At 53.8% G+C, this 11874-nt stretch overlaps 1 long non-coding RNA gene across 1 annotated transcript; it reads left to right on the top strand.

Moving 5' to 3' along the window:
* The first annotated feature begins 3281 nt into the window (after window positions 1-3281).
* On the top strand, window positions 3282-8873 carry LOC144311496 (uncharacterized). Its single transcript, XR_013377096.1, has 3 exons — window positions 3282-3539; window positions 4707-4963; window positions 8082-8873. It is a non-coding gene; the product is annotated as an uncharacterized LOC144311496 (long non-coding RNA).
* Window positions 8874-11874: the final 3001 nt, after the last annotated feature.

Raw genomic sequence — 11874 nt, 5'->3', positions numbered from 1 at the left:
TATAAGAGCCAGGATTTGAACCCAGGGTGCTGAACCTTGGCCCTTAATTTCTGATGCCAGTGGGTGATCTCTTAGGGGTATGTGTGTGTGTGTGTGTGTGTGTGCAGAAGGATTCAATAAAAACTCCCTTCTCTCAGGCTGGGACTTGCGGTAAAAGAGACAGAAGGCCGAGGTTGAACCGAGGTTCCTCCTACTTTTCTAGGAAGGGGCCTGGGGTGTGGGTTCCTTCCCCACCTAGCACAGCCCTTGGCTTTGCAACTTTGCAGAAGTGGGCAGCTGGCAGGAGAGTTGCATTTTTTAGGCCCCAGGCGGCCTTCTTATCTCAGGGAGTCTTGATTTACGTTCCTCTATCTTATCTTTGCACAGGGCCCTGGTGATGGATTTCACCTTCGGCATCTGGAGGCTTGCTCCTTGCCAAGAGCACTGCTCCCGCCCCCCCCCCCCCCCCCGCTCCCCCCCATCCAGAGACATCCACGAGACAGCCCTGAGCTCGCTCTTCCATCCGCCCTTCACTTTCAGCTTCCCCCGTTCAGGTGGAGAGAGGAGGAGGACGCTCTCTCTGATTGGAGGAGGCCAGGGGGGACCTCCAGCTGAGCGAGGGTAACACTGCCACTCCCGAGATCGGCCCAGGCCTGTCCTTACTTGAGATGTGTTCGGGGAGCGGGAGAGGAACCAGGGAGCCACCTAGGACTTTCTTCTTTGTTATGACTGTTCACATGTCTTTTCACATTTAATCTTCACACCTAGATGAAACAGCTTTTGCATTCCCTTTTTGCAGATAAGGAAACTGAGGCTCAGCAAGGCTAAGGTCACATAGATAATAAACGGAAGAGTTGAGTGCCCAACATGTATCTCCTGACTAAATCCATTGCATCTTTCATGAAACATCAAGGAGGCGAGAGTTTTATCTTCTTGGAGATATGTCTCCCCCACACCTTCCCTTCATTTTTTTTACTTCTTCAAAACAGACTCATAGGTTAGATCAGGGCAGCGTATACTTTGGCAGTGGTGGACTCCAAGGGAGGGAGCACGGGGAGCAGGAAGGGGAGCGGAAAGGCGTGTGGTGTTGAGTCAAGGCCTGAGGGTCTGGATAAGATACACTTGAGGTGGAAGCTGTGCTCAGGAGGAGATGGTGGGAAGTCAACCCCTCCTTGTGCCTGAAAGGGAATCAACAGCGCAGCAGTTTCTAAACCAACAAGCACTGAGACCCTTTAGTAGGCATCAGCAGGGTGACCCGCAGTCATATGAGACCAAGACTCAAGAGAAAGGAAGGCAAGTAACATTTACTGAGGTTCCCAGCGTGCCAGACATAGAGCTAGGGAATTTACTTATTTGATCTGATTTGCCTAATAGTCTTATAAAGTGGGTTCTGCGATCCTCAGTTCGGAAAATGCTGTAGCTCAGAAAGATTAGATAATGTGCTTATGGGCTTAGAGCTGCTAAGTTGTAGAACCATGATTCAAATCCAGGTTATCTGGCCCTAACTCTGTTCGTAAGCTAGAAACCTCTCTTTTGGGATCCCTGGGTGGCTCAGCCATTCAGCGCCTGCCTTGGGCCCAGGGCGTGATCCTGGAGTCTCAGGATCGAGTCCCACGTCGGGCTCCCTGCATGGAGCCTGCTTCTCCCTCTGCCTGTGTCTCTGCCTCTCTCTCTCTCTCTCTCTCTCTCTCTCTCTATGTCTATCATGAATAAATAAATAAAATAAAATAAATAAATAAAATAAAATAAAAAAGAAACCTCTCTTTTGCGGTCTTTCTCCTGCAGATCCAGAACTGCACCTTACAGATGGCAGCCTAACTCAGTGATCTCTACTTCCTAACCTACCCTGCATACGTCCTGAAAACCTCAGAGGGATAGAGGTAGTTAGCAGGAGACACTCAGGTTACCTGCAGAAAGAACTCCAGGCGCTCCCTTGCTGACTGTGGGCAAACCTTTAAGGACTCCGACTGTGCCTTGTTCATTTTTGTGTTGCTGGTGCCTAATGCTGCTCCTGGTCAATAGTGGGGGCTCAGTAAATGTAGGCAGCTGGCTTGAACAGAGGAAACTAAGTTTGGGGGTTCAAAACCATGGAAGCAGGGCACCTGGGTAAGGGTCCAACTCTTGGTTTTGGCTCAGGTCTTGTCTTGATCTCAGAGTTGTGAGATTGAGCCCCATGCTGGGCTCTGTGCTAGGCGTGGAGCTTGCTTGAGATTATCTCCCTCTCCCTCTGGCTCTCACCCCCACCTCTTAACCCCCACTCGTGCATGCGTGCACTCTCTCTCTTAAAAAAACCAACCACAGGGATGCCTGGGTGATTCAACCGGTTGGGTGTCTGCCTTCAGGTTGGGTCATGATCCCAGAGTCCTGGGATCGGGCCCAGCATCGGGCTCCTTATTCAGTGGGGAGTCTGCTTCTCCCTCTGCCCCTCACCCTGCTTGTGCTCTCTCTTGCTCTCTCAAATAAATAAATAAAATCTTAAAAAAAAAAAAAAAGACATAGAGACTGTATTTGCAAACTGGCCAAATATACAGAGATTCATTGAGTAGAACTGTGGGAAAATGAATGAAGGGACAAGCAGTTGGAGGAAGGAGGAAAGGAGCAGGTCGATGGAGGACTGGGAGATGCTATTATAGAAGGTTTAGCTTCGCTGGGGTGGAGGACACGTGGTGTCTAGTCCCCGCTCCTTCATTTACCAGCTGAAGGACCTCGGCCGGGTTGCTTCCTGTCCATGAGGCTCACTTTCCTCATTTGCAAAGTGAAAGATGGGACCAGTGTTCTAATAACCCTTTCAGTTCTTACCATGTTATGAATTTTGACTCTTTAGCGAGAGAGTTTCGCCTCCGACCAGGATGAGTTAGGGGCTGTTGGACCCAAAGGCAAGAATGGACGAGATGGCATTAGCAAGGTCTTGCCAAGCCTGGGGGGCTGGCTGACTTTACAGTGGATGTGGCCTCCCGTTTCTAAACGTCAGCTCCATAGACCATTTGACTCAGCCTTCAGCGCCATCCAAGAAGCCGCAGTGTGCAAAGTGGCTCATCCAGGGTGGGGATCAAGAGCCGGGAAACCACCACTCTTGTGGGGAATTCTCAGCTCCCCAGTGTGCTGGCCATCTCCCACCCAGGACTAATTTGCACTGCTAATCTGTTATGTCTTTCCTGGTAATTTAGCACTTTCAGACAGTTATGGTTAGATTCTGTTTATTTTTCTAAACCTCACAAAAGCCCCATAATACAGCAAGGGAGTTAAGCGGAGAGAAAGAGGGGGAGGGGGAAGTTTTTCTAGAAATATAAACTCAAGGTTCAAATGCTCTTCCCCATCTGCAGGACAGCTGTTGTGGCACCCCGTCCATCCCGAAAGCTCCAGCATTCCATTTCAAGGCTCTCCTGCTGGCCCCCCTCCCACCATCATTCCTCTGAGAGAATGTGGCCTTGAGATCAAGGGATGGAGAGGGGCCAGCTACAGCCACCTGACACCAAGCCTCATCACCCTCGCCTATCTCTTTCCCCTCTCTGTCCTCACTGTGGGGTCAAGACGTGGGTCACTCCTTCCCTTTGTCCGAGGTAAGAAGAGCAGGGAAATGAGGGCCCAAAAAAGAGGCTGCTTCTCCCAGCCGTGGCTGAGTACGAAGTGTGGGGACCAACTGGGCCACCTAACATAACCCTCATCTGTGGCCCCACAGGGACTTCTTGTTTTCGTCCCCAGGAGGTGGCCATGTGTCTGATTTCCCAGCTCTAGCTGGAGGGGTGGGGGAAATTGGTGTCAGGGCATTTCTGCTGGCTGGCTCGCTGGCTGGATGACAGCTTAGAGAACTGACTGAAGTTTGAGCAAGAAACCGGAAGACAAGGCCATGGCCATTTAGATCACCAGACACCCTGATGGCCCTTGGGAAGCAGAAAGGTGACATGGAAGAGGCAGACAAGGATAAGTTTTAACAGAGGCATAAAGGACTCAGAACTAGAGAAGTAGGATCTCAAAGACCCTGAGTCATCATTTAATCCAAAGTTTAGGGGATTTTTTAGGGGATGGTACCCAAACTCCAGGGGAGAGTGACTTTAGTGATCTCCTAGAATGAAAGTGAGGACATAGGTCTCTTGATTATTTGGTTCCTGACTGAATGTTGGTTGCCTCTTCCCCATGTCACCTCCAACTCATTCATTCCAGAAAAGCCCCTGACTAAGCCTAGGGATCCTCTTTTGGGGGCTTCTTAAGACTAACATGATCTGAACTTCTCTGAAGCTTGAGGTCCTGGAGGCTGGCATTTGCCTTATGGTCTCAAGGCTGCCCCTCGCTTAAACAGAAAGGGTGGGTGAGGATAACAGAAGCCAGCCCTACAGGGCCAGGTTTCCCCACCCGCTTGGCCCCATCAGGTTTGGCTTGGGTTGTTCCAAGGTGCCAAGCCTTGCTTCCTAGAAGTTTGTCCCGGTGGTCCGCAGTCATGGGAATTTATGCAGCCTGGAGCGGAGGTGTCTAGACCACGCCCAGTGACCAGGAACTTGGATGGGAACACATATTTCCCTCTTGGTAATGACTTGGGTGTCCCAAACAGGACCCATCACTCCCAAACCCCAGTCTAGGATGTTCTAACCAAGTATATAGTTAGAGGAAAATGTAATCCACACGTATCTGACTCACTGGTCTCTAATTTATACTGGAGTTTGATTCTGGGAATGGTTTGATATGTATTCTGCTTCTTTTTTTTTTTTTTTTCCAACTTTTGGATTGGTGAGTTGGCCAAGACAGCTACCCTGAGAGAAAGAAGGAAGCTTCAAATACAGACATGGGGGCTCCTCCCCTAGGCCCACCTTGGGACAGGAGGCACAATAGGGCAGACCACACCAAAACCCCAGAAAGAGCCTTGAATTCATCTCACTCCCAGCTCCCCTTCCACTTGTCCTTCTTATATGCTGAGCCCTACTGAGGACAATCGCCTGGCCCGGAAGATGGCGTCACCGCAGATTTATGGCACCCCCAGAAATGCACAGAGGTGAGTCCCCCAGGCCAGTCCAGATCTTCGCTCCTCTTCTCAAGACCCCAGACCCCCTTTCTCAATGATTTTCTGTCTTGCAGTGAGTCCATCAAGAAGGAATTTCTTCCAATGTCCAACACCCTTTACAAAGCTCTGTGCCTCAACAGTGCTCCTCCTCATTTAGGGCCATTTCTGAAGGGACCCCCAGCTTCAGAGCGCTCTGCTCTTCCAACTGTGTTGCTCTTCAGGTTTTCTCTCTGCTGGTTCTGCTTCTTTTGCCGGCTCACTCAGCAAGTGTCGTGCCCCAGTAATTCTCCTGCGTGAAAATCTCAGAGTGTGTTTCTGGTAGAACCTGACCTGACCTGAGACAGTGAGTTTCGGGTCAAGGGGTCCTGTCCTCTGGGACCTTGTTCCCTTATCCCCGCTTTTTCCCTGAATCTTCAAACTCCATCTCTCCTTAGCATATGCACCTATGTAACAAAAAACAAAATTAGACCTTCCTTCGACCTGAAGTCCCTGTCCAGCTATTACCCTGTACACCTTCCCTTTTGGTCATGCTTCTCCAAAGCACACATCATGACCGGCCCCCCTACCCCGTCCCATCTCACATTCTCTCCTCAACCCTCTGAGTCCAGCTGACACTGGAAGGCCACCCTTCCAACTCACCACTGTAGGCACTTTTCAGTGCCTTGACTCATCGGTGGCATTTGACACCATTGACTTTTCTCTTAATCTTGACTTGCTTTGCTCCATTGGTTTGTGTACTACTGCTCTTTCCTGGGTCTCTCTGCTACTTTGGAGGATTCTTTTTTGTCATTTTTATGCCCCATGCCCCCACCCAATATGTAAATGATGGATGGGATCACCCATGGCTCCATGGCTATCTGTGGGTTCTCCTCTCACTCTACATACTCTCCACCTGCAGCTAAGCTGCACCCTCATGCCCGTGACCCCACACCTGCACTTCCAAGGTCTCTCTTCTCCACTCCACCTTAAATTCTCAGAGATGAAGCAGGACTCAGTAGCAGGTCTCTCTGCTACCCTTGAATCTGCTCACCGTCTTGGAGATGGGTGTCAATATTTCCCCAGGGCCTCCGCCTTATCCCCAACATCCACTAAGTCACCAGGTTCTGCCAATTTGACCCCTGAAGTGCCCATGCCCTCTGCTCTGGCCCCATTTCTACTGCCTCACTTCCCGATGGCTGTGGCTGTGGTCTCCTCCCAGGTTCCCTCCGGCCAGTCTTAACGATGCTCAGTGATACCCCACACAGGAGCGAGAGTGATATTTTCATGAAACAAATCTTGTCCACCAGTCCTTTCCTGAATGTTCTTGGTGGCTTCTCATCACTCTCCGGATAGAGTCTGTATCCTAAAGCAGGGCATAGAAAAGATCCTGTGTGATCTGGTTTGTGTCCATCAGCTGAGCCAGCACTCATTTCTCCTTCCCACTCCTCCTCGTCATGCTAAGGCAACACTGAAATTCATTGTTCTCTCCCAGAGCACAGCAGGTTTTCTCATGGCTCTGCATCTTTGCACTTGCTCCTTCCTCTGCCCCCGTTCCCATTTCTTGGCTTGTCTGCCAGGAAGACGCCTGTGCATACCTCAGGGTATAGCTCATGCACTGTCTCCCCCTGGGAGCTCTCCTGGATTTCTCCAGGCCTGGTTAGAGCGCCCTTTCCCTGGCTTCCGCCTACTGCACTTTGCACCTGCCTCCAGGGGGACAATCATCTTACTATACTATAATCGCTAATTTGAAGCAGGAGCCTCTGCTCACCTCTCTACGTCTACATGTCTTGAGAGCAGTGTCCCTATTTCCCATCTCTCTGCCTCCTGTACAAAGCACGGGGCCTGGCATGTAGCGGGCACTCGATAAAAGTTTAATGAGCAATAATGCTTAGCTTTTATTGAGCACTTTCAGTGAGGCTGGACAAAATGCTCAGCACTTCAATATCCATTACGCCACGTAGTTCACACAGTTACAATCACCTTCCGAGGTAGGAGTCACTACCCCCATCTTAAAGTTGAGAAGACTGAGATTCAGAGGACCGGGCCGCTGTCCCAGGCTGGAAGGCGTGCAGAGCAGGGGGTGCTGTTTGCGTCGTCCGTGCTGGTGAACGTTCCGTGGAGGCACCCCGCCTCTCACGCTGTCCCCCAGGCCCCGGTCCAGCCATGCTCACACGGGCTCCTGCCCATTAACTCGGGCCCTGAGGCCTGCACTTGGCCAATAAGGGTCTGGCGTTCCCAGTTCAGCAGTCTCTTGTCCCGTGTCCAAATCCTCTCTCGCTGCTGGAGTCCCACTGCCCTGCGCCGACTCTTCCAGATCTGGTGCCCGGTTTCCTGGTCTCCGGGCCGAGTTCAGCTTCCCAGCCAGTGCACACTTGGAGCCAGCAACGCCCAACAGTGCTTGGTTTCTCAGACTTGGCCGGCTTGCTAGGTCTGACCTGGGCCTTCAGTGCCAGCGCGCACCCCAATCCGTACCCTTAGCTCTGATCTGAATGCTCCCTGTGGGGACCCAGCCCTCTCGTATGCCAGGCCCTAACCCGGCACCCTTCTTGCCGTGCATGGAGTCTCCTGGTCCTGAGTCGAGAACTCGCTCTCCGCTCACGCTGACAGCAGCTCAGGAGGCAGACAGAGAAGGCAGAGGAGTGGGGGAATGCATAGAAAGTTCCAGGAGTGCTGAGGAGGGATGTCCTGAGGCAGATGGGCAGGTGGGGCTACCCCGGAGGTCCTCGTCCTCCACACCCGGGGTTGAAGGAAGAGCTCACACCCGAACGCTGGAGCCACACGCCCACTTTCCAGGCTTTGCTCAGTCCCTGTTTGTTTCTCATTATGGCAAAGCTACTATGAAAGTACTTGTGCAGACAACAGAGCTAATATTTTGTGCTCCGTTTCTATTGCTCTGTTGATGATCTTTTGTACCTGCCTGTAATTAATTGTAATTATAATTAGCAGTATGGAATCATTGAGGAGTAAGACCTGGAAGTTAGAAATCTACTGGGGCCAGACTGACCTGAAGCTATTTTAAATGATAGTGCCTCAGTGTTGTAGGACATTTTTAACAGAATGCACGTTCACACATGTTACCTTGTCCCGGCTTGGTTAATGTTTTTTTTTTTTTTTCTTTCATACAATAAAGGAGAGCAGAGCAGGGATGTAAGATCATGCCACGTTCCTCCACCGCTGGGGAAGGCAGCAGTGCTAGTGCTGGAGACGGAGAATACAGCGTTTGATCGCTCTCTACAGCAACCACAAAAGACGGGACTTGTAGAGACAGAAGAAGTCAGGTAAATCTCCTGCTGTCCCACAGCTAATGACAGAAAAGTGGGGACTCGAAACCAGATACGCCTGATGCCGACGCCTACGTGGGTCTGCTGTGCCGCGCTGCCCGACGCGAGGCCTGGTCTCTGTCTGCGGCTGTCACCACTCGTCTCTCACTGTGATCGGGGCTTCAGCGCAGCATTAAACACCACCACCTCCTCACTCCTCGGTTGTCCTGGTCTTATGTATCCCACGCAGCTTCCCGCTGGTAACCGCCAGTTCCTTGGGCCTAAGATGATTTTGCTTTAATTGTTCCTGGATGGAACACAGACTCTGACGTCCCCATCTGACTTCCTGATGAGGGGGTACCTGACACTTGGCTGTGAGCCGGATGCCACAGGAAGTCACCCTTCTCAAGAAGACAGGTATCTCCAAGGTTGTGGCAAGGGCCGTGGTGACAAAACGGTGAGAGGGCTCCTCGATGGTGTTGCCCAGGCCTTGGTGAGAACGTCATTCCAGGGGCCCCTGGGTGGCTCGGTCGGTTGGGCGTCTGCCTGTGGCTCAGGTTGTGATCCAGGGGTCCTGGGATCGAGCCCCATGGTAGGCTCGTGGGGCGCCTGCTTCTCCTTCTTCCTCTGCCCCTCTCCCTGCTTGTGCATGTACCCTCTCTTTTCCCCCTCAAATAAATAAATAAATAAAGTCTTTTAAAAAAATCTTTAAAAAAATAAACATTGTCCTAGAACTAGGCAGAGGTTTTACTGTCTAAGTGTCATGCCTTGATCCTGCTACCCGGATGGTGCTTGTCCCCTTTAAACTGACGACAAAGGGTGGGCAGGGGAATGGCCCTTTGTGGGGGGACATGGAACGAGTTCTGGCCAGGAGCTGCGACTCTGCCTCTGAAAGGGCGGGGATCTCCAGCAGGCGTCCCTGTCCCCCAGGGCTTCCCTTCTGGAACTAGTTACCGTGTCGCCCCAAGGGTCCGCTTGTCCTACTGCCGGGGCTGCCCTCTTTGCTTCCTCCACCCGAGCCTCGTGCGCCGGCTGCCGGCTAGCAGAGCAAGCCCCGAGCCTGGGTCCGGGTGTCCTTGCAGCCGAGGCCCCAGGTGGCCCCGGCACCTGGCGGCAGGTGGCAGTGTCTGCAGTGAACGTGGCCCGAGGGCGCGAGCGGACATGGATGAGTGTGTGCAAGCGTGCAGGGCGGGGTGTTTATTTATTGTAGGAGCCGTTGCTAAGTCGGGGCGTCCGCCAGCAGAGCTGCCTGAGTGCCCTGTTTGTGCACTTAGCGGAGCGCAGGGGAGGCCGAGCGCAGAGACAGTGAGAGCCGGGCGGGGACCACTTTGAAGGTCCCAGGCTGCGGGCGCCCCTGGCTCTAGGGAGCCCCCACCCGCCCCACCCGGGGTCGCGGGCTCCGGGGTGCCCCCCTCCGCAGCTGCTCCTCGCCGGACGCTGCTCCACTGCTTGTTCCCCAGCAGGGCAGCTGGCCCGTCTTCCCTTCATGCTGGGGGTCTCCGGGTCACGGGCCCCCGAGAGAAGGTGGAGGATAAAAAGGCGCAATAACTGGTTCTCACACTGCCCAATCATCACGGGGCCTTTGGCAGGAAACGTAACCGCCCTGGGCCTCCCGTTCCTCATCCACAGTGACTTCAGGGTCCCCTTGCAGCCACGCACTCAGTCGTCTCTTTCAAGAAGACTTGCAGGTACAGACTGGTTTCTTCTCATCCCACTGGGCCCATAGGTGGCACGTCCTGCTCCTGGAAGGTCAGTCCCCCTCCCATCCCTGCCCGACGGCAATGCCACCCCTTAACTTGGACTTGGTTTTCCGACTGGTGCTACATCTGTGCAAGACGGGAGTTCACAGCCTCCTGGGCCCCTGAGCTCGAGCTTCCAGGTTAAGGATTGGTCCTATATTCCCCGTCTTCGGGTGGGGGGGGCGGGTGGAGAGAGAGAGAGGGAGAAAGAGAAGACACACCAACAAGAGACCCTCCCGACTCCCTGTCCAGCCCAGCCCGGGGCCAGGAAGGCCTATCTCCCCCGTAGCTGAGCTGGCAGGACTTCACGGTCAGCACGTCCCCGCTGGGTGGCCCGAAGGACTCCCCAGAAGCCTCTACCTCCCTCTTCCTGTCCTCAGGCCCCAGCAGTGAGTCTGCGAGTCTCCGAGAGAGCACTGGCTCCCCAGACACAGGCTGGCTGGCAGCCAGGGGTGGTGTTCTGGCTCCTGCATCAGCCGGGGGTGAGGTGGGGGGGTGGCAGGAAGGCCCTATTAATCCCCTGGAGAAGGCTTCTTGGCCAACAGAGAGGAGTGGCTGCCTGCATGCTGCCCCTACCCCAGGGCCAGGCAACACCATACCCGAAAGTCTTTCAGGCAGGCTTTGTGCTTTGGTGCTCAGCCCACACCCCCGGGGTGCTCTGGCGGGGATTCCAGCTGGGTCTATGGGGGACGGAAGGAAGACTGGCTTCTTCTTTCTCAGGTTCAGGCTCCTTTGGGATCTATAGCTTATCCCTGTTCCTCTGAAAACCCCTGAGGAATTACCAGGAAAGAGGGTAGGCGGCCGCTTCGTCCCCCCCACCAGGCTCCAGCCCTCCCTGGCTCCCGTTTAGCCCTTGGACTTCCCCGGCGACATTTGGAGATGCGACCAGGACTGCCAGGCTCACGGCTACTCATTCCTTCTGTTCCTCCTTATGCCATCACCCCGCCACCCACCTCTGCCCCCAACACACTCAGGCACACACAGAATCAGCCTTCTGTCCCTGAGCCTGCCTGTTCCACTGGTGCCACAGAGAAACAGATGAAGAGCTGGAAAAAATTGCCCCAGGGCCAAAGAGAATCAATATGGAAAAAGCAGAGAGAGAGTGAAACCAGATACAGAAAAGGCAGCCAGCTGGGGAGGTGGTGGCCCGCCCAGCAGACCTCCTGCTGTCCTCCGAGGGAACCAGGGCCTGGGCGGGGGGCCTTGGTCTGCCTTTCTCCCCCTCGCTCAGCTGGCATGCCACCTGCGAGGCGCTGCCAGGTCCCTGCTCCTTCAGGGCTTCCTGCCCTAGTCCTGGATCCACGACATAGAATGCTCCTCCCTGGGCCGACCCCTCCCCGGGCGGGGCTGTTACTGGGTGAGCCAGACACCAGGGATCTAGGTGGTCTTGCGTCCCCTTCCTGTCCCTCCGTCCACGTCCCTCCCAGCAGGGGACCAAAGTAAGGCTTTGCATTTGGGATGTGAGTGGGGTGGATTTCATTCTTCTCAACAGCAAAGAGGAAGCAATTCTGGCCTCAGTTTGAGAGATCTCTACATTCCCAAGGAAGCTGGTACCATCCGCCTCGTTTTTCTTCTTTAAGATTTTATTTATTTATTCATGAGAGACACACGGAAAGAAGCAGGCTCCATGCAGGGAACCTGATGCAGGACTCGATCTCAGGACCCCGGGATCATGATCTGAGCCAAAGGCAGACGCTCAACCACTGAGCCCCCCAGGCGCCCCAACCCCAGAGGGTCATTTAAGGGCTGCTTCTGGGCCTGGCTCAGCGCTCTCGATGCAGGAGGGACCGATGCTACGGTGCTGAAGAGGGTCAGGAGCAGGGGTCAGCAGATAGAAGTGCCCCCTGAGTCCCCCCAGGCCACAGTTAGGTGGTGGCATTCCCAAGGGGAATGCTCCAAGCCAAGCAAGGTCCACTGCGTCCAG

Source organism: Canis aureus, chromosome 3 (genome assembly GCF_053574225.1).
Source record: "Canis aureus isolate CA01 chromosome 3, VMU_Caureus_v.1.0, whole genome shotgun sequence".
NCBI lineage: Eukaryota > Metazoa > Chordata > Mammalia > Carnivora > Canidae > Canis > Canis aureus.
The sequence above is the reverse complement of the archived record's forward strand: the minus strand, read 5'-3'. Positions and strand labels throughout refer to the sequence as shown.